Source organism: Colobus angolensis, unplaced genomic scaffold (assembly GCF_000951035.1).
Source record: "Colobus angolensis palliatus isolate OR3802 unplaced genomic scaffold, Cang.pa_1.0 Scaffold116, whole genome shotgun sequence".
In the NCBI taxonomy this organism is placed as follows: domain Eukaryota; kingdom Metazoa; phylum Chordata; class Mammalia; order Primates; family Cercopithecidae; genus Colobus; species Colobus angolensis.
The window spans coordinates 4,877,780-4,897,517 of NW_012112697.1; the positions used below are offsets into that span (position 1 = coordinate 4,877,780).

General features: G+C 37.6%; 1 protein-coding gene across 1 annotated transcript in view; it reads left to right on the forward strand.

Moving 5' to 3' along the window:
• Window positions 1–290: 290 nt before the first annotated feature.
• The window catches only part of HYDIN (HYDIN, axonemal central pair apparatus protein), a 434,530-nt gene continuing 415,082 nt past the window's right edge, over window positions 291–19,738 (forward strand). Inside the window, exon 1 of the mRNA XM_011962106.1 lies at window positions 291–422. The gene's annotated coding sequence lies outside the window, so the exon portion shown is untranslated. The remainder of the gene's footprint in view (window positions 423–19,738) is intronic.

The window sequence follows — 19,738 nt, forward strand, 5'->3', positions numbered from 1 at the left end:
GACCACAGGTTAAAAGTTCCTGTAGAGATAAGAGATTCCCACAGCAACACTGGGAGGCAGAAGGCAGGTGTTCAATGAGATAATGCACGAAGCATCGTTAAAGAACTAGGCCCAGCGAAGTGTGGCTTTGGGGAGAGGTGGTGTCGGAAGAATCCTTGGAAACCAAATTCTTTTGCACCCAGCAGCTGGGGCGGCGGTTGCTATGAACGCTTGCCTCCTCCAATCATCGCGCGGCTTGCTAAACTGTGCGGCTCCGTGGTTACCGTGGCAACGGACGGCAACAGCTCCTGCCGCGCAGCGGGAGCGCGGGCGGCTTCAAGCTAAGTATGGCGCTCCTCAGCGGCGGCGGGGTCTGTGAGTTGGACGCGGGGTCTTGGTGGGGAATGGAAGTAGAATAAACGTGGGACCCGGAGTACACCAAGGTCAGAGGTCCTCGCAGAGATTGTGGGGTTAAAGTGTGGGGGACATGGGGACTGACCGGGGCGTCCCCTCTTCTCGTCCTCGCCCTGCGTCTCAGGGGTTCTCCAGACTTTGCAGACCCCTCCCCTCCTCAGCCTTCCCTAGCCACTTCTCACTCCCATGAAAGTTAGGGACCTCGGATTTTTGTTCTTGGGATTCCCCTGCCAGATAGGTAGCCTGAAGGGCGGAAGGCCTGAGGTGCTGCCTTGCTTCCAACTTCGAATTAGCCCTAGGCCTTGGACAAATCATTTCCCGTCTTACCTGGGAATATGGTAAAATTCACCTCTTTTAGGTGTACAGTTCCAAGAGTTTTGAAAATATAAAATTCTGTACTGTATTAGTCTGTTATCATTCTGCTAATAAAGACATATCTGACGCTGGGTAATTACAAAGGTAAGAGGTTTAATTGACTCACAGTTCCACATGGCTGGGGAGTCCTCACAATCATGGTGGAAGGCAGAGGAGGAGCAAAGTGATGTCTTACATGGCGGCAGGCAAGAGAGCATGTGCAGGGCAACCTCCCCTTTATAAAACCATCAAATCTCGTGAGATTAGTCACTATCATGAGAACAACCCAGGAAAACCCACCCCCATGATTAAGTTACCCTCCATGGGGTCCCTCCCATGACACATGGGGATTATGGGAGTTACAATTCAAAATGATATTTGGGTGGGGACACAGCCAAACCATATCATGTACTTTACACAATAAGTATGTAGAATGATTCCATTAGCTCAGAAAGTTTCTCTTGTACCTCATGGTAGTCAATACCTCTTCCCCACTTCCAGCCCATAGCAACTAATGAAATGACCTGTTTTCTGATTCTACATTATCCAGAATGTCACATAAATGGAATTATGACATACATAGCACTTTTTGTCTAGCTTGTTATACTTAGCATATTGCTTTTGAGATTTAACCATGTTATTGTATGTAACAGTAGCTCATTTCTTTTCATTGCTGTGTACTATTCTATTGAATGGATATACCATCAGCAGATGGACATTAGGATTGCTTCCAGTATTTGGTAATTATGAATAAGTAGAACTGTTATAAATATTCCCATACAGGCATTTGTATGGGCATATGTTATTATTTTGATAAATAACTGGGAGTAGGATTGATAGGTTATATGGTAAGTATTTTACAAGAAACTGCCAAATTGCACTCTTGTTAGCAGGTGATCATTTTGTTAAGTTTAGTTATTCTTATAGCTGTGTAGTGATATCTCATTCTACTCTTAATTTGCATTTCCCAGTGATTAATGATGTTGAATAATGAGCTTATTTGTTACTGTATCTTTGGTGAAGAAGTTTGGTGAACCTGGTGAAGTTTCTGTTTGTATCTTTTGCCCATATCATTCATATATATATATATGTCATAATTCCATTTATGTGACATTCTGGATAATGTAGAATATATATATATATATATGAGAGAGAAAAGTCAGATATTTAATTTGCAAATACTTTCTCCCAGTATGTGACACATCTTTCCTTTTTAAAACATTTTGTTACTGAAATGCCAGGGGTTTGATCTAGATCTCATTGTTTACAGCACAGAAAGCCAATCAGTGGAACAAAGAGTACTACTAGGGAAGAAGGCTTTATTTGGGTGCTGCAGCTGTGGAGATGGGAGAGAGTCTCAAATTGTCTCTGTCTAACTGACTAAAATTGGAGATTCAAATACCAGGGAAAGAATGTAGAAAACAGGAATTAGGGAGGGGTAAGGAAGAGGAATTTGGTCTCTCACTGTCTGGATGCAGTGATCTGGGTGAGTTTTAGTTCCTTTATACTACCTGGGAGGCCCAAGGGTCAGTTTTCTAAGAAAGGAACTCAGATAAGATAAATTTCAGTTTCAAGCTTAAGACCAAGAGGGCCAATTTCTGTTTATTTACAAAGACCATAAACATCAGTTCTAGGAGGAAATTGGACTGGTTTCAATTTTCTTCATAATGTCTTTGAAGTCAAAAGTTTTGATGAAGTCTAATCTTATTAATTTTTTCTTTTATGTTTTTGTGTGATATCTAAAAACCTTTGGCCTAACACAAGGTAACAAGATTTTCCTCTATTTTTTTTCTCAGCTTTGGGTTTTACATGTAGGTCTTTGGTGGATTTTGAGTTAATTTTTATGTATGACGTCAGGCAAGAGTTGAGGTGTATTTTTTTCATAAGGGTGAATGTTCCAGCCCCATTTGTTAAAGAGACTCTCCTCTCTCCACTTACCTGGGCACCTTTGTCAAAAATCAATTGACCACATATGTGTGAATACATGTTTCTGATTTATCAATGTAACAGAATATTCCAGAAAAATATGAATAATTTTTTTTCTCAAATGAACTGCCAGTCATTTTAACAGCATAAAATTGATTTCTTGATAACTTTACAGTATATTTTGAAATCTGGTAGTTCGAGTCCTTCTACTTTGTTCTTATTTTTCAAAATTGAATTGGCAACACTGGTTCATTTACCTTTCCATACAAACTTTAGAATTAAAGGTTGATATCTCCAGAAATATCTGCTGGCATTTTGATTAGATTTCACTGGAGTATAGATTAATTTGGGGAGAACTGGCATCTTAGCAATATTGAATCTTCCAATTTATGAACATGGTATACCTCCTTCGATTTAGGTCCTCTTTAATTTCTCTCAATGATGTTTTATAATTTTTAACATGCAACTTTTGCACACGTTTTATTAGTTCTGTATTTATTTTATGTTTTTTGATGTTATTGCATATGATACTGTTTTAAAATTTTCAGTTTCCAATTCTGCATTCCTTGTTTCATACCCAATCAAATGTTAAACCTCATTCAAATGTCTTGAGGGGGAGAACTGTGCTGTGTTTGTTGCAAGCCCCTCCTCCCTCTTTCTGAACCTCAGGTTCTAAGCACCAAGAGACTATAGCAGATTTCACTCTGTGTTTCATCCCACAATACCTGTGGCCAGAATCACCCCAAAATGATGGCAGGAGATTTCCCACAAGGGAGTGCCCCAGACTGTCCTGAGATGGGGCCGGTTGGGATTCCAAAGAAAGAAGGAAAGACCAAATGCCACAGTGGTCAATCCAAAGCATTTATTAGGGAAACTTACAGAGTGCTGCAGCAGTCCTCAAAATGGACAGCAAGAGAAAACAGGTGTTCTACCTAGCTATGACTACAGTGAGGGGGTCAGGGTATGAGTATTTAAGGAATTTGGCTCAGGGCCAGGACTAGTTTCTTTTTCAGTGTTGTGGGCAGCAACCTAGATACCTTTATCAGTGGCTAGGAATGTTCAAGGCCAAGGTTTGGGTGTAAGTCTGCTACGAAAAAGCTGCAACTGGCTAGATCACAGAGCAGTCAGGACACAGAAAGAAAGTAGTGGGGAACAGAGAACCCTACACTCTTTCTCATTCAACTTCAGAACTCTCATGCTGTTCCACTTCTCAGAAAATCACCCATAGGGTAATCTGGCCCTCGCTTTTTAGGTTCCTGTTAATCTTGGCAGATTTTACAACCATCAACTATTCTGTTGGTGCCTTCTCTTACCTTAAGAATCCTCTGCCTGAGCCAAGCTGGATTATCTCCTTGTGCCTAGAATTAGCAAATGTCCTGAGAGAAAAACACAACCAGTAACCTCAACTCATTGATGAGAGGCCATTTCCCTTCTGAAATTTTAGTTCTTCTAGTTCATTGTTAAAAGAAAAAACTTAGCCAAATTGGCAGAGTTTAATTTAATTAAAAAATGATTCATGAATCATTACACAGCAAAGAACAATTTGCAAATTGAGCAGCCTCTTTTTAAATAATTTTATATTTCAATCATTTTTGAAGTACAGGTGATTTTTCGTTACATGGATGAGTTCTTTAGTGGTGAATTCTGAGATTTTAGTGCACCTCTCACCTGAACAGTGTGCACTATACCCAATATGTAGTCTCTTATCTCTTACTCTACTCCTGACTTCCCCAACTGAGTTCCCAAATTCCATCACTCTGTATTTCTTTGCATCTCATAGCTTAGCTCCCACTTATAAGGGAGAACATATGGTATTTGGTTTTTCATTCCTGGGTTACTTCAGTTAGAATGATGGCTTCCAGCTGCATCCAAGTTGCTGCAAAAGACATTATTTTGTCCCTCCTTATGGTTGAGTAGTATTCCATGGTATACACATTTTACATTTTCTTTATCCACTTGTTGGTCAGTGGGCACTTGCGTTGGTTCCATATCTTTGCAATTGCAAATTGTGTTGCTATAAACATGCATGTGAATGTGTCTTTTTAATATGACGACTTCTTTTCCTTTGGGTAGATACCCAGTAGTGGGATTGCTGGATGAAATGGTAGATCTATTTTTAGTTCTTTAAGGAATCTCCCTACTGTTTTTCATAGTGGTTGTACTAATTTACATTCCTACCAATAGTGTAGAAGTACTCCCTTTTCACTACATCCCCACCAACATCTATTGTTTTCTGACTTTTTAATTATGGCCACTCTTGCAAGAGTAAGATGGGGTCTCATTGTGGTTTTAATTTGCATTTCCCTCACAAACTAGTGATGAGCATTTTTTCATGTTTGTTGGCTGTTTGTGTATTTTCTTTTGAGAAATGTCTCTTCAAGTTTTTAGCCCACTTTTTGAAGGGATTATTATTTTTTTTTCTTGCTGATTTGTTTGAGTTCCTTGTAGATTCTAGATGCTAGTCCTTTGTTGGATGCATAGCTTGCAAATACTTTCTCCTACCCTGTTTACTCTGCTTATTATTTCTTTTGCTTTGCAGAAGTTTTTTAGTTTAATTAGGACCAATTTCTTTGTTTTTGTTTTTGTCACATTTGTTTTTAGGGTCCTAGTCCTGAATTTCTGCCTAAGCCAATGCCAGAAGAGTTTTTCCAATGTTATCTTCTAGGATTTTTATGGTTTCATGTCTTAGATTTAAGTCTTTGATCCATTGGGAGTTAATGTTTTTTATAAGGTAAGAGATGGGGATCCAGTTTCATTCTTCTACATGTGGCTTGCCAGTTTCCCCAGCACCATTTATTGAATAGGGTGTCCTTTCTCCAACTGATGTCTTTATATGCTTTGTCAAATATTTGGTTGTAATTATTTGGCTTTATTTTTGGGTTCTCTATTCTGTTCTATTGGTCTATGTGCCCATTTTTATACCAGTACCATGCTGTTTTGGTAACTGTAACCTTGTAGTATAATTTGAAGTCTTGTAATGTGATGCCTCTAGATTTGTTCTTTTTGCTTAGTATTGCTTTAGCTATGTGAGCTCTTTTTTGGTTCCATGTGAATTTTAGAATTGTTCATGTTGTTCTGTGAAGAATGATATTGGTATTTTGATGGGAATTGCTTTGGGTAGTATGGTCATTTTTACAATATTGATTCTTCCCATTCATGAGCATAGGATGTGTTTCCGTTTGTTTGTGTCATCTATTATTTATTTCAGCAGTGCTTTGTAGTTTTCCTTGTAGAGGTGTTTCCCCTACTTGGTTAAGTATATTCACAGGTATTTTGTTTTATTTTATTTTTTTGCAGCTGTTGTTAAAGAAATTGAGCTCTTGATTTGATTCTCAGCATGACTGTTGGTGTATAGCAGTGCTACTGTTTTGTGTACATTAATTTTGTAACCTCATACTTTACCAAATTTGTTCATCAGATCTAGGAGCCTTTTGGATGAGTCTTTAGGGTTTTCTAGATATATAATCATATCACTGGTGAACAGCAACAGTTTGACTTCTTTTCCAATTTGGATGCCCTTTATTTCTTTCTCTTGCTGGTTGCTCCGGCTCGGACTTCCAGTATTATGTCGAATAGAAGTGGTAAAAGGGGGCAGCTTTGTCTTGTTCTAGTTCTTACAGGGAAGGCTTTCAACTTTTTCCCATTCAGTATGATGTTGGCTGTGAGTTTATTGTATATGGCTTTTATTACTTTGAGGTAAGTCCCTTCTATGCTTATTTTGTTGAGGGTTTTTACCATAAAGGGATGCTGGATTTTTTCAAATGCTTTTTCTGCATCTATTGAGATAATGTATAGTTTTTGTTTTTAATTTTGTTTATGTGATGTGTCACATTTATTGACTTGTGTATATTAAGCCATCCCTGCATTCCTGGGATGAAACCCACTTGATCATGATGTTTTATCCTTTTGGTGTGCTGTGGGCAGCCTCTTGAGCCAGAGTAGGTTCAGAAAGACTCCAGTGGAGCCATGTGGTAGAAGGTGATTTGTGGACTGAAAAAAGAAAGTGATGTACAGAAAATGGAAGTGAGATACAAAAATAGCCAGATTAGTTACAGCTCAGTGCTTGCCTTATTTGAACACAGTTTGAAAAGTTGGCCACCTTTGGCCAAAACTCAGTGATTGGCACAAGAGTAGGCTATGGTCTGTTTACAGCTTCATTTAGGTTATAGTTCACAATGTACGGAGGAGCCTTTAGGCCAAACTTAAAAAATGTAAGGAGGTAGCTTTAGGCTAAGCTTGATTTAACACTATATTTCTTCTATACCTCTCTAATGTCTTAAAATATATGATTTTTGTAATTTATCTATTTTATTTTCTAGTTGTTAAAGTAGATGCAAGGGTCCCCTACTATCAAATACATTCTTCTTATAGTTAGGTATTCTATTCATTGAGTTTTAATTTTAATTATTTTAATTTTCATTTCTTGAATTTCTTTTCCTACAGGATGTTTTTGCTGGTTCTTGTGCAGGGTGCTTTTCCCACCCTCTTAGTATGCTTGTTTATTTTGACCAAGAGCTGCTTATCTTCCTTGGAAAATTATTTATAGGAAGTATTTGATGACTAAGTTGAAGGAGAACCTCAGAGAGGCCCTCAGAGAAGGAGGGTCATCAGAGAGGGTTTGCATTTGCCTGTCCAGGAACTACCTGTCCAGGCTCATTTTAAAGTAAAAATCACACTTTGAGGCTTTTGGAGCTCACAGGTGATATGAATTTGGGCTGTACATCTCTAAGAGAGTTGGCTGTGATTCTAACCTTTCAGGTTTTTTTTCTTCTTTATACCTTTCTCTCTGTTAGGTGCCAAGGAATCTTCCCCTGCATTCAGCTGGGAATGGTGGGATAGGAAGGCTTTATTTTTGACCCAAACATTGAAAGTGTATGCCTTTGGAGTGGAGTCTCCTATCAGTCTCCCCACCTTTGATGGGCCCTGGATGTTGACCTTTCCTGGAAGCCCTACCAAGCAGCCACAAGCAGAGCTCAAGGTGTCCTTATCTAGAGGATGATCTCCTACCAAATTTGTTTCAGTGCTCTACTTACCTTTCTTGGTTCCTGTTTTCAGGTAGATGTTGGCTACGTAATTCCTTATGGTCTTGTTAGATTTTGATGTTTTTGAGAAGCTTAAAAAATACTTTAACCAGCATTTTTAGTTGTTTTCAGCAGGAGAGTTGGTTCAAACAAACCAGCATAACCTATATTAGAAAACAATGTATTACTTTGTAATCTTATTTTTTAGCACATTTACATACTCATTGTAAAAAATTAAATACCTTAGAAATGCAAACATGAAAGGCTTCTCATTACTGCACTCTCTCTCCTAGTCTGGTTCACCAGAGATAACTATTCTTAATAATTTTTGTACTGAATTATTTATTGAGAGCATCAGAGTAAATCTTACATGAAACCTGGATGTATTCGCTGTATACATGTGTGACAAAGATGGAAAAATTCAGGTTTAGCAAATGCCAGCTGAAGAATATATACATGCAGACTAGTGACTTAAATATTTTCTTTTTATGTGAAGTGTGTATTTTATTCTATATTATATCTAAAGATGTGGCAATGAATGCATGTCTGAGAAGCTTTTAGAAAATGATACTTGTATGGTGATATTTTATTTTGTGTCTTGTATACAAGGCAAAGTTAGAGTTATCTGGGGGAAGGAATACTTCTGGCTTGTGTGTGAGAATGATTTATGCAATCACAAAATAGAAGGAAGTTATTACCCTTAGTAGTTATATAGTTTCACAGGCTTCAAGAATAGTTTTGAGAATGTTTCTTCACTTTAGCAGCAAAAACGTTTAGAACATGAAAACGCTCATCAAGTTTGAAAGAAACTCTCATAGCCTGTTAGTATTGAAACCATGTTTTAATTGGTACACATTCGGGATCTGTGTAATAGATTCTTGACCCTGGATGTGTCGGCCCTCAGATTTTATGTTTATGTTAATCTTTTGGGGAATAGTGTTCATAGCCATCATCAGATTCCCAGTAGGACCTGGACCACAAAGGTTAAAGATCACTGGTTTGGGATGAGCACATTTCAGAACGCAATGGACCGAAATACGCTCAATCACAGTTACCATCATTAAAAGTGAAACGGCAACTCATTCCTGAGGGCAGACTTTTCCTTTCAAATAATTTCTTCCAAGATCTGTTTCCTCATTAACACTGCAGAAGCACTTAACATTTGGCTGCTCTTCATACAAAATGTCTTTTGTGAGGGATAGGGGCTTGAAATAAGGCAAAAATAATTGTAGGATCATTGCTGGAAGAGTTTCAGGTTGGGCAGAGAAGGAAAAGTGAGGAAAATGGACATATCATAAAATGCTTCTAATGTAATTTAATTTGAAAAACTGTGCTATCAATCTTTTAATTTATTTGGATTTAAAGTGTTTTAGTTCTCTGAATTTTTTTTTTTTTTTTTGCTTTTTTAAAATTATACTTTAAGTTCTAGGGTACGTGTGCACAATGTGCAGGTTTGTTACATATGTATACATGTGCCATGTTGGTGTGCTGCACCCATTAACTCGTCATTTACATTAGTTATATCTCCTAATGCTATCCCTCCCTGCTACCCCCCCCTACAATAGGACCCGGTGTGTGATGTTCCCCTTCCTGTGTCCAAGTGATCTCATTGTTCAATTCCCACCTATGAGTGAGAAGATGCGGTATTTGGTTTTCTGTTCTTGAGATAGTTTGCTGAGAATGATGGTTTCCAGCGGCATCCATGTCCCTACAAAGGACACGAGCTCATCCTTTTTTATGGCTGCATAGTATTCCATGGTGTATATGTGCCACATTTTCTTAATCCAATGTGTCACTGATGGACATTTGGGTTGATTCCAAGTCATTGCTATTGTGAATAGTGCTGCAATAAACATACGTGTGCATGTGTCTTTATAGCAGCATGACTTATAATCCTTGGGCTATATACCCAGTAATGGGATAGCTGAGTCAAATGGTATTTCTAGTTCTAGATCCTTGAGGAATCGCCACACTGATTTTTTAAAAGGGTCATATTTATCCCTTGAGGTGGTAGGGAGGAAAAGTAGACTTTTAAAAATTGTTCTGTGCTTGATAGAAAGGCTTGTTAGAAAGTATTGGTTCAAATAAACCAGCATATCCTATATTAGATTCTATATTCTTAAAGTGGTGATCTTCATCTTAATATGAATACCAAATCCTATACTAAATCCTATATTCTTAAAATGGTGGTCTTCATTTTAATATGAATATGAAAAAGTCAACTTGGTTGACTTTAAAGAAAAATTAGTGTGAAATGACTAGAAAAAAAGAATCTTTTGTAATTTCACTGGCAATTCATAAATTCCCCTCTTATTTTATTTTAAAATGGCATCTTCGTGCTTTAATAAGCTATCTAAAATGTCCTGAATGTAAGGTTGCTCTAATAACATTATGATCTGACTGTATCTGTGTCTGTTTTTATTTCTTTAAAGTGCTATTATAAGCCTAAGTTAAACAACTTTGCCTAATTCTGTGTTCTGTACAACTATGTTGTTGATGCTGATTTTTATTATAAACAATCCACCCAAGTATGCAGCAGTGGCTTTGAAAAATCCCTAATTAAAATAAATTTCAAGGTTAAGCTATTTTTATTGATGTCTGAAAACAATTACCAGTACTGATGACTTTTAAAATAATAACAGTGTGGGAAGCATATTTCAAAACCAGGAAAGCAGAAATTTGTGTTTATGAAAGCCAAAAAGTAGTCTTGCAATGCTTTGGAATATGCCTGGTAATTAATTATGGATGATGTGTATCATAGGAAACCTCAAAGATTTTGGTGGGAGATGGAAGCAAAGGGGCCTTATGCGTTTCATTTCTGATATAATCCCTTCACTCCTAGAGGGAATTATGATTTAATAAAAAGCAATAACAGGAGGATGTAATCTAAGAATACTAATTGATACCTTTAGCTCTACCAGAATGAGATTCTGTAAAAAATGGTAGGTTGTCAGTTGCCAAATCATGAAATATTGCAGGAAAAGGCAACGTACTCTTTCACAATATGGCTTGTTATGTTAAAACTGTTAGTGGTAGGGAATTTTGTACTTGTTAATCATTTGCGTTTTTACATCGCTGTTTGTAATTACAATTAAACAGATGGTTCTGAAAAAGATAGTGTGTTCTTAGCAATTAAAACCATGGCAAACAGCTTTTCCTCCTCCCCAGTATACAATTAAACTGAATAGAATCACATAACCCAGTGGGTTCTTCAGAAGAAATGTTCTGTGTGGATTCCAGTAGATTAGTATTCTGCTCCCCAGCCCTGCCATCTTGACCTCTTGCCCAACTGAAAGCTTTGCAGCTGGCTGAGGACTTCCAAACATGGGTTTTATGAAATAGTTATCCCTTCTCTGTTTTCTCCCCATATCCTATTCTTACCACATTGGGATTAATAGAATATGTTTTAGAATGGATCTTTGGAACAGTCTCTAACAACCACTGGGTGTATTGAATCTAATACAGCTTGCTAAATAGGAGCTTGGCTAGTACATGAAATTCCTCAAGGGCACAGGAAAATTGGTCTTTTTTTTTTCTTATTCAGAAAACTAATGTTGAGATGTTTGTTTATGAAAAAAATCATTTCAGGGTTTGTAATCAAAAGAATATAGAATTTACTTTGGGTGCTAGGGAAACCAAAGTCTCACTTTATTGACTGATCCCCTCATTTCTATTACAACAAATTCAGGAGATTTTTCAACAAGGATTCGGCACCCCAAGAAATATTTCACCAGTTGATATTGGCTTTGTGGCCAGTCATCCCTCCCTTGGACCAGACCTCAGCAGCGTGAATGGCTCTCCCCCAAAGCAGGGAGTTGGAGCTTGCTGTGATCTGTTAGCAGATGAAACCTTGGAAATGTGTTTTGTTTGCCATGAGCATAAATAGTCCCAAGTATACTTTCAATGATTTTAGGTACAGGCTTTTGTGCCCACAAGTAAGCAGTTATTTGCTGGTGCAATTAACCATCTGCACCTTATTATGAGGGTGCAGCTGGCTAATTATGCTCGGCTCCATAGGGCAGGTTCAACTTCTCATCTGCATAGGGACTGTATTTGCAGCAAAAGGACACTGACCTTTAAAAATGAGTCCTTAAATTTAACCAGTTCATTTTGAGGTCACCACTCGTGGATTTTTATTTTGTTTTGTTCAGAAGTGAAATTCTTATATAGGTAGTGTATTTCTACTTGGGCAAAGTAATTAATACAGGACTGTAGGACAGACATTATCATGAGTCAGGGACAAATGAGATCTCTGCTTAATTCAAATGATTTTGGCTCCTCATTTTGGAGAATGGTCCATCAATATAGAGGTAACTGTATTCATGAACTTGACTGAATGACAAGGGGCATCACTGAGACTTAAAATGGGGGTAAATTTGTGCATAAGTCAGTTCAAAATCATTTTTGGCAATAGTTGTGATCTATTGGATGGATTTGCGAGAACAGCAGAATACTGGACAGGAGAACCTTAAATTTTAATGTAGGTCAAATTAACAGTCAATGCAAGTTTTCTGGATAGTAAGCATCATTTAACTGGAGACTTACGGGAACTTGTCCAAAAGGTACCTACTGCTATCACTTCATGTGCCAAACCTGTGAGCCTGATGGCTGTAAAACTCTTTTGTAGGACAAGAGTTGAGCCCAAAGGCAAGGGATGTCTAGTCCTCACTGATACAGTGGAGAGAGACTTGTGGTGGGATTGGGAAGCACAGGGCAAATGCCTTAACCGCCCATGGAATCTGGACTCAGCTAAGAACTTCCCAAACCAGGGGACCTATTTGAAAATACCAATGCCCAGGACCGACGGTAGATTGACTGATCAGCATCTCTAGGGTAGGATTAAGTGATCCTGAGGTGATGCTACCTTGGGAAAAGCTGAGTTGCAGAATTTTAAAGATGCTTCCCAAATTTTAAGAAATGTTTAATTTTCAAAATGAACCCTCCTTAGAATTTTAGTTGTGAAATAGAACATACACGTAAATGTATGAAACACATTGAACCATTTAACAAATAAAGGGAACAGATGTATAACCACCACCTGGGCAAGGATTAGGATGTGGGTATCCCAGAATCCTTCTCCATTAGAGCCCTCCTCTTCCCCACCCTAGAGGTAACTGCTATCCTGACTTCTACAGTCATTCTTGGGTTCTAATACAGTTTTGCCATTTTTGTATACATTCCTAGAAATATTGTTCAGTTTTTCCTTTTTACTTTATATAAATTGAATCACACTGTATGTATTCGTGCTTCCTGTTGCTTTTTTTCCCCTCAACTTGTAAAATTCATCCATATTATTGGTCTCTGGGCAGATCATCTTTATTGATTTATGATATTCAATTATAGGAATATAGCAATTTTTTCTATATACTATCAATGAAAACTTGAGTTGTTTCCAATATTTCACTATTATGAATAACAGTACTGTGAGCGGTTTTACTCATATGTCTGTAGCATGTGCATACATTTCTCTGGACTGTCTACCAGGGTAAGACTGCTGGGTCATCAAACATACATATCTTTAAGTTTACTAGATGATGGAAAATGTTTTCTGAAGTAGTTTTACGTAGTTACAGTCTCACCAGGAAGTGCTTAGCATTTCCCATTACAACACAGAGGAGCCAATATTCAGAATTATCAGACTCAAATTTTGCCTATTTAATACATGTGTAGGGGTATCTTGTGGTTTTAATTGCATTTCCCTGTTTTTTATTAGTTTGGGCATGTTTCATGTATTTATTGGCCATTTAGATATTCTCTGGTAAACAGCCTGTTCTTTTGCTTTTTTTTTCCGTATTGGATTGTCTGTTTTTTAAATATTGTTTTGTAGGAGTTCTTTAAATATTCTGGTATAGGAGTTTTGTTGGTTATGTGTCATAAGTACCTTTTCCCATTTTGAGATTTGTCTTTTCATTTTTTATATGGTGTCTCAAACTCCTGAGCTCAAGTGATCCTCCTGCCTCAGTGTCCCAAAGTGCTGGGATCACAGGCATGAGCAACCGCACCTGGTTAGGTTTTTTTTTTTTAATGGTATTAAGATTGATTACAGGATTTACGTGTTGTCAGCCAGATTGATTGGTTATAATGTTCCCCATCAAGATTTCACCCCAAAGTTTTAGCATAAGAGCTTAAATCCTTTCAGTAGGAGTGGCAGTGTGATGATTTTCAAATAGTACTATCATTTGTTGTACATTCATTCATCAGCTAGAATTTTTCTGTAAAGAACTTTTTCTCATTTACTATTTTGCTACCATGAAATACATTTTATACAAGAAAGACATGAATTCCCTTCCTTCCTTCCTTCCTTCCTTCCTTCCTTCCTTCCTTCCTTCCTTCCTCCCTTCCTTTCTTCCTTCCTCCTTTCCTCTCTTCCTCCCTCCCTCCCTCCCTTCCTCCCTTCCTCCCTTCCTTCGTCAGAATAATGACTTGGTGCTCTAGTGTCCTCTAAAGGTGACTAATTAGTTTTATCTTGTCTTTGGCCAATGGGAGAACTCTGCAAGTTGGCCTCTATGCCATTTGATTTATTGATTGATTGCATAGTCTGTGATAGTATCCTTCCTTTCAGGCATGACCAGGTGTTTCAGGCTCATCTTGTCTATTTCCTGCCCCAGACTTGGCTTTATAATAAACGTTGATGTCTGATAGAGCAGGCCTTTCCTCTATCTTATCCTGGCTCTCTGCCAAGGAGACAGAGCTTGAGTCTAGTGGTAGTTTATTTTTGCTAAGTGATTGCGGGGGAGGAGTGAGGGACTGAAAAAATGAGGCAGGGAAGGAAATAAAAGCAGTTTGAGGCTGTGTTCTTAAGTTGGCTATCAATGTGGACAACTGAGCTTTTGTCCCACTGGGACCCTCTGAAGAGCCTTATAGGAAGTACCTCAAAATTGTCTGTCCAAAGAATAGAAGAATGTAGCTTTTATGCACTGACTTCCGTCTGTCTCCCACTGGTCAAGGAATATGTCCTTCACACTTCCAGGCTGCATATGTGTGAGCACTAGGAGGTTCCTATCAGATAAACCAAGGACGAAAAAAGTGAAATAATGCGTGCAGCTGAGTAGGTGCTTCCAACTTACACTGTGGGAAGCTATTGGTGGGCTAGAGGATGTGAGATTGGGTTCAAAAATCCTCCAATAATTTAATTTGTTCTTCTTCAATATAATCTTCATTATTCTTGGCCCTTCTCATTCTCATAAAAATCTTAGACTCAGCATGTTAAGTCCCATCAAAAATTATAGTTTTTTTGAGGACTAAATGTTTTCAAGTTTTGATTTATTTGAAGTTCCATTTCCAGTTCAATCTGGAAAAAAGATATCATTACAATATTTAATTTTCTAACCCATGAGTGTAGTATATCTCTTTATTACCTAGGTCATCTTTAATCTTTCTTAATAATGTATTATCATTTCATCTGTGTTATAGCCCTAGGAATTTGAACTTGGTTATGGTATTGTAATTAACTCTTAGGTTGATTTTTTTTTTCACTTATTTGAGTATATAGAAATGCAATTTTTGGATATATTTATTTTGTATTTAGCAATATTGCTGAACCTATTGATTCTAATAATTTATGTTAGCTTACTGGATTTTCTACAAAAGTTATATATTCATATTATCTGCTAACAATTCGAGTTTTGTTTTGTCCTTTCCAATTTTTCTTTTTTTCTTTTTTGTCTTCCAGCATTAGATAGGACCTTAAATTTCTGTTGATTGGAATGGTAATAATGGGTATCAATAGATAAGGATCTTGTTCTTGATACCAAGTGAAATTTTTCAATGTTTATTGATAAAGCATTATGCCTACTATAGATTTTTATACATTTGTAGATATGCATTATTAGGTTGGGGAAGTTACTTCTATTTTTAATTTGCTAACAACTTTAAAAAATCGTGAATGGCTTTGAATTTTATCATATTCTTTTTCTGCATCTATTGAGACTATTATATAATTTTTGTTGAATGTTGAAATACATTGTTTTGCTAATGTTAATATAACTTTACATTCTTGGTTGAATTCAACATATTTCAATATATTATTGCTGGATTAGTATTCTTTTTACTATTCAGTTTTTCCCTCTTCTAGTTTGGGCATTGTCACTCTCATTCTATTAATTTAGTACTTCCTTCGGAATCCAACATGTGTGTATACTTAACTAAGTTAATGAAAACTGTTCTATTTCTCCTGGACATTAGAGAGATCTCAGAACTCTTGAATTCCATGTGCCCACCTCCTGACTTAAATGTTGATATTGTGGCCGGGTGCGGTGGCTCAAGCCTGTAATCCCAGCACTTTGGGAGGCTGAGACGGGCGGATCACGAGGTCAGGAGATCGAGACCATCCTGGCTAACACGGTGAAACTCCGTCTCTACTAAAAAAAAAAAAAATACAAAAAACTAGCCGGGCGACGTGGCGGGCGCCTGTAGTCCCAGCTACTCTGGAGGCTGAGGCAGGAGAATGGCGTGAACCCGGGAGGCGGAGCTTGCAGTGAGCTGAGATCCAGCCACTGCACTCTAGCCTGGGCGACAGAGCGAGACTCCGTCTCAAAAAAAAAAAAAAAGTTGATATTGTTTACTTTAAAATCTATTTAAAGCCTATTTTTACTGTTAATATTATAAATGCTATTATTATTTTTTAAATTCATGACAGCACTCATGTTCATTTTAAATCACTTCACTGTTGACCATGTTTCCCCTGCCATTTCTTCTTGCCTCTGAGATTTTTCCATTTGGGATCACTTTTGTTTTGCATGAATAGCATCCTTTAGATTTTTCTTTATTGAGAATCTGCCAAGATGAATCCCCCAGGTTTGTTTGTCTTAAATTGTCTTTTATTTGCCCTTATTCTTGGGAGATATTTTCCCTGGTTTTAGAATTAAAAGATGACAGTTTTTCCTTTCAGCACATTTGAATGCATCATCCTACTGTCTTCTGGCTTCCAGTCTGTTGAGAAGTTAGCTCCCAATCTAACCATGTCTCATTTGGAGATTATATTTTTACTGGCTCTTTTTGTAATTTTCTCCTTATTTTTGGTTTTCTTCACTCTCACTAGGATGAGTCTAGATACGACTTTTTTCCCCATTTATCTAGTTTGAGATATTTTGGTCTTCTTAAATCACCAATGGTAGACTCGATAAAGAAAATGTGGTACATATAGACCATGGATAATATTGGTCGTTTTCAACACTTTGGTAAATTCTCAGCCATTATTTGTTAGATATTACCTCTGACTCATTATCTCTCTTCTCTTACTTCACTCAAGTCTTCAGTGATGTCAGATCTCCATCCTCCATGTTTCTTAACTTGTTTATTTTTTATCTTTTTGTCCCTCCATATACTGTCCTGCATAACCCTTCTGACCTATTTTCTACTTTAATAATTTTTCTCTTCAGCCATTTAAATATTTTTTTCAAAAAATAAACCCCTGAATTTATTGATCTTTTATATATTTTTTTGTATCTCTATTTCCTTCAGTTCAGCTCTGATTTTGGTTACTTCTTGTCTTCTGCTAGCTTTGGGGTTGGTTTGCTCTTGCTTCTTTAGTTCTTCTAATTGTGATCTTCGGTTGTTAATTTGAGATCTTTCTAACTTTTTGATGTGGGCATTTAGTGCTATAAATTTCCCTCTTAACACTGCCTTAGCTGTTTCCCAGAGATTCTGGCATGTTGTGTCTTTGTTCTCATTAGTTTCAAATAACTTCTTGATTTCTTCTTGATTATTTACCCAGGACTCATTTGGGAGCAGGTTGTTTAACTTTCATATAGTTGTATGGTTTTTAGTGTTTTTCTTGGTTTTGATTTCTATTTATATTGTGCTGTTGTCTGAGAAATGTGGTCAGTATGATTTTGTTTTTTTGTATGTGTTTGCTGAGGATTGTTTTATGTCAGATTGCATGGTCAATTTTAGAATATGTACCATGTGGTGGTGAAAAGAATGTATATTCTGTTGTCTTTGGGCAGAGAGTTCTGTAGCTGTGTACTAGGTCCATTTGATCTAGTGTTGAGTTTAGGTCTTGACTTTCTTTGTTAATTTTCTGCCTTATCTGTCTAATGCTGTCAGGGGGTGTTGAAATCTCCAACTATTATTGTTTGTGAATCTAGGTCTATTTGTAGATCTCTAAAAACTTACTTTATGAATCTGGATGCACCTGTGTTGGCTGCATATAGATTTAGGGTGGTTAGGTCTTCTTGTTAAATGAAACCTTTCATCATTATGTAATGCCCTACTTTGTCCTTTTTGATCTTTGTTGGTTTAAAGTCTGTTTTGTGTGAAATTAGTATTTGTCTGCTTTTTTTCCTGTTTCTATTTGCTTAGTAGATTTTTCTCCATCCCTTTACTTCAAGCCTGTGGGTGTCATTGCATGTGAGATGGGTCTCTCGAAGACAGCATACCATTGGGTCTTGTTTCTTCATTCAGCTTGCCATTCTGTGCCTTTTAATTGGAGCATCAAGCCCGATTACATTGAAGGTTAGTGTTGATATGTGTGGATTTGATTCTGTTATCATATTGTTAGCTGGTTAGTATGGAGACTTGTTCATGTGGTTGCTTTATAGTCTCACTTGTTATTGTAATGGTTGGTAATGGTCTTTCTATATTGACTGCTTTTTTTCAGGAGCTCTTGTAAGGCAGGTGTGATAGTAACAAATTCCATCAGCATTTGCTTGTCTGAAAAGGATCTTATTTCTCCTTTGCTCATGAAGCTTAGTTTTACCAGATATGAAATTTCTGGTTGGGATTTCTTTTCTTGAAGAATGTTGAATATAGATCCCCAATCTCTTCTGGTTTATAGGGTTTGTGCTGAGAAATATGCTGTTAGTCTGAAGGGCTTCCCTTTGTAGGTGACCTATCCTTTATTTCTAGCTGCCTTTAATATTTTTTCTTTCATTTCAGCCTTGGAGAGCTCATGATTATGTGTCTTAGGGATGATCTTCTTGTGAAGTGTGTTTTGGAGGTTCTCTGCATTTTCTGAGTTTGAATGTTGGCCTCTCTAGCTAGGTTGGGGAAGTTTTCATGGATGGTATCCTGAAACACATTTTCCAAGTTGCTTCCTTTCTCCCAGTCTCTTTTGTGGTCACCAGTGAGTCATAGGTTTGATCTCCTTCCATAATCCCATATTTCTTGGAGGTTTTGTTCATTCATTTTTATTCTTTTTTCTTTATTCTTGTCTGATTGTTATATTTCAGAAAGTCAGTCTTTAAGCTCTGAGCGTCTTTCCTCAGCCTAGTCTATTCTGCTATTAATACTTGTGATTGCTTTATGAAATTGTTGTAATGTGTTTTTCAGCTCTATCAGTCAGTTACATTCTTTTCAATACTGGCTATTTTGTGTGTCAGCTCTGTATTGTTTTATTGTGATTCTTAGCTTCCTTGGATTGGGTTTCAACATTCTCCTGAATCTTGATGATCTTAGTTTCTTTCCATAATCTGAATTCTATTTCTGCCATTTCAACCATCTCAGCCTGGTTAAGAACCCTTGCTGGAGAACTAATGTGGTTGTTGGGAGGAAAGAAGACACTCTGACTTTTTGAGTTGCTGGAGTTCTTGCATTGGTTCTCTCTCATCTGTGTGGGCCAGTGTTCCTTCAGTCTTTGTCCTTTTGGATGAATTGTTTTGATTTTTATTTTCTTTGATGCCCTTGAATGTTTGATTATGGTATAAGGCAAGCTTGATTTGACTGGCTTCGATTCTAATCTTCTGGGTCTTAGAGGAGCCTCCTTCAATTACTGTCTCTGTGTCTGTGTTTCTTTTGTTGGGTATTCTGGTCCACAGGGTTCTCTCAGGCTGGGGCTGCAGTTGGCCAACAAGACATGTCCTTGCCAGGTCAGCCCTAATCTTCTGCCCATGTGCTTCCTGAGGAAACACAGGGTCATGCCCACGTGCTTCCTGAGGAAACACAGGGTCATGCCCACCCACAGGGTTCAGGTGGAAGTGGGACTGCTGAGTTGGAAACTCTAGTGCGTGTGGCCCATCTGGTTATGGGCCTTTGGGGTGGGTAGGGTTGCCAGCCCTACTGTCTGAGTGTTTCCAAAGCAACAGGAGACTGCACCTCTCAGCAAA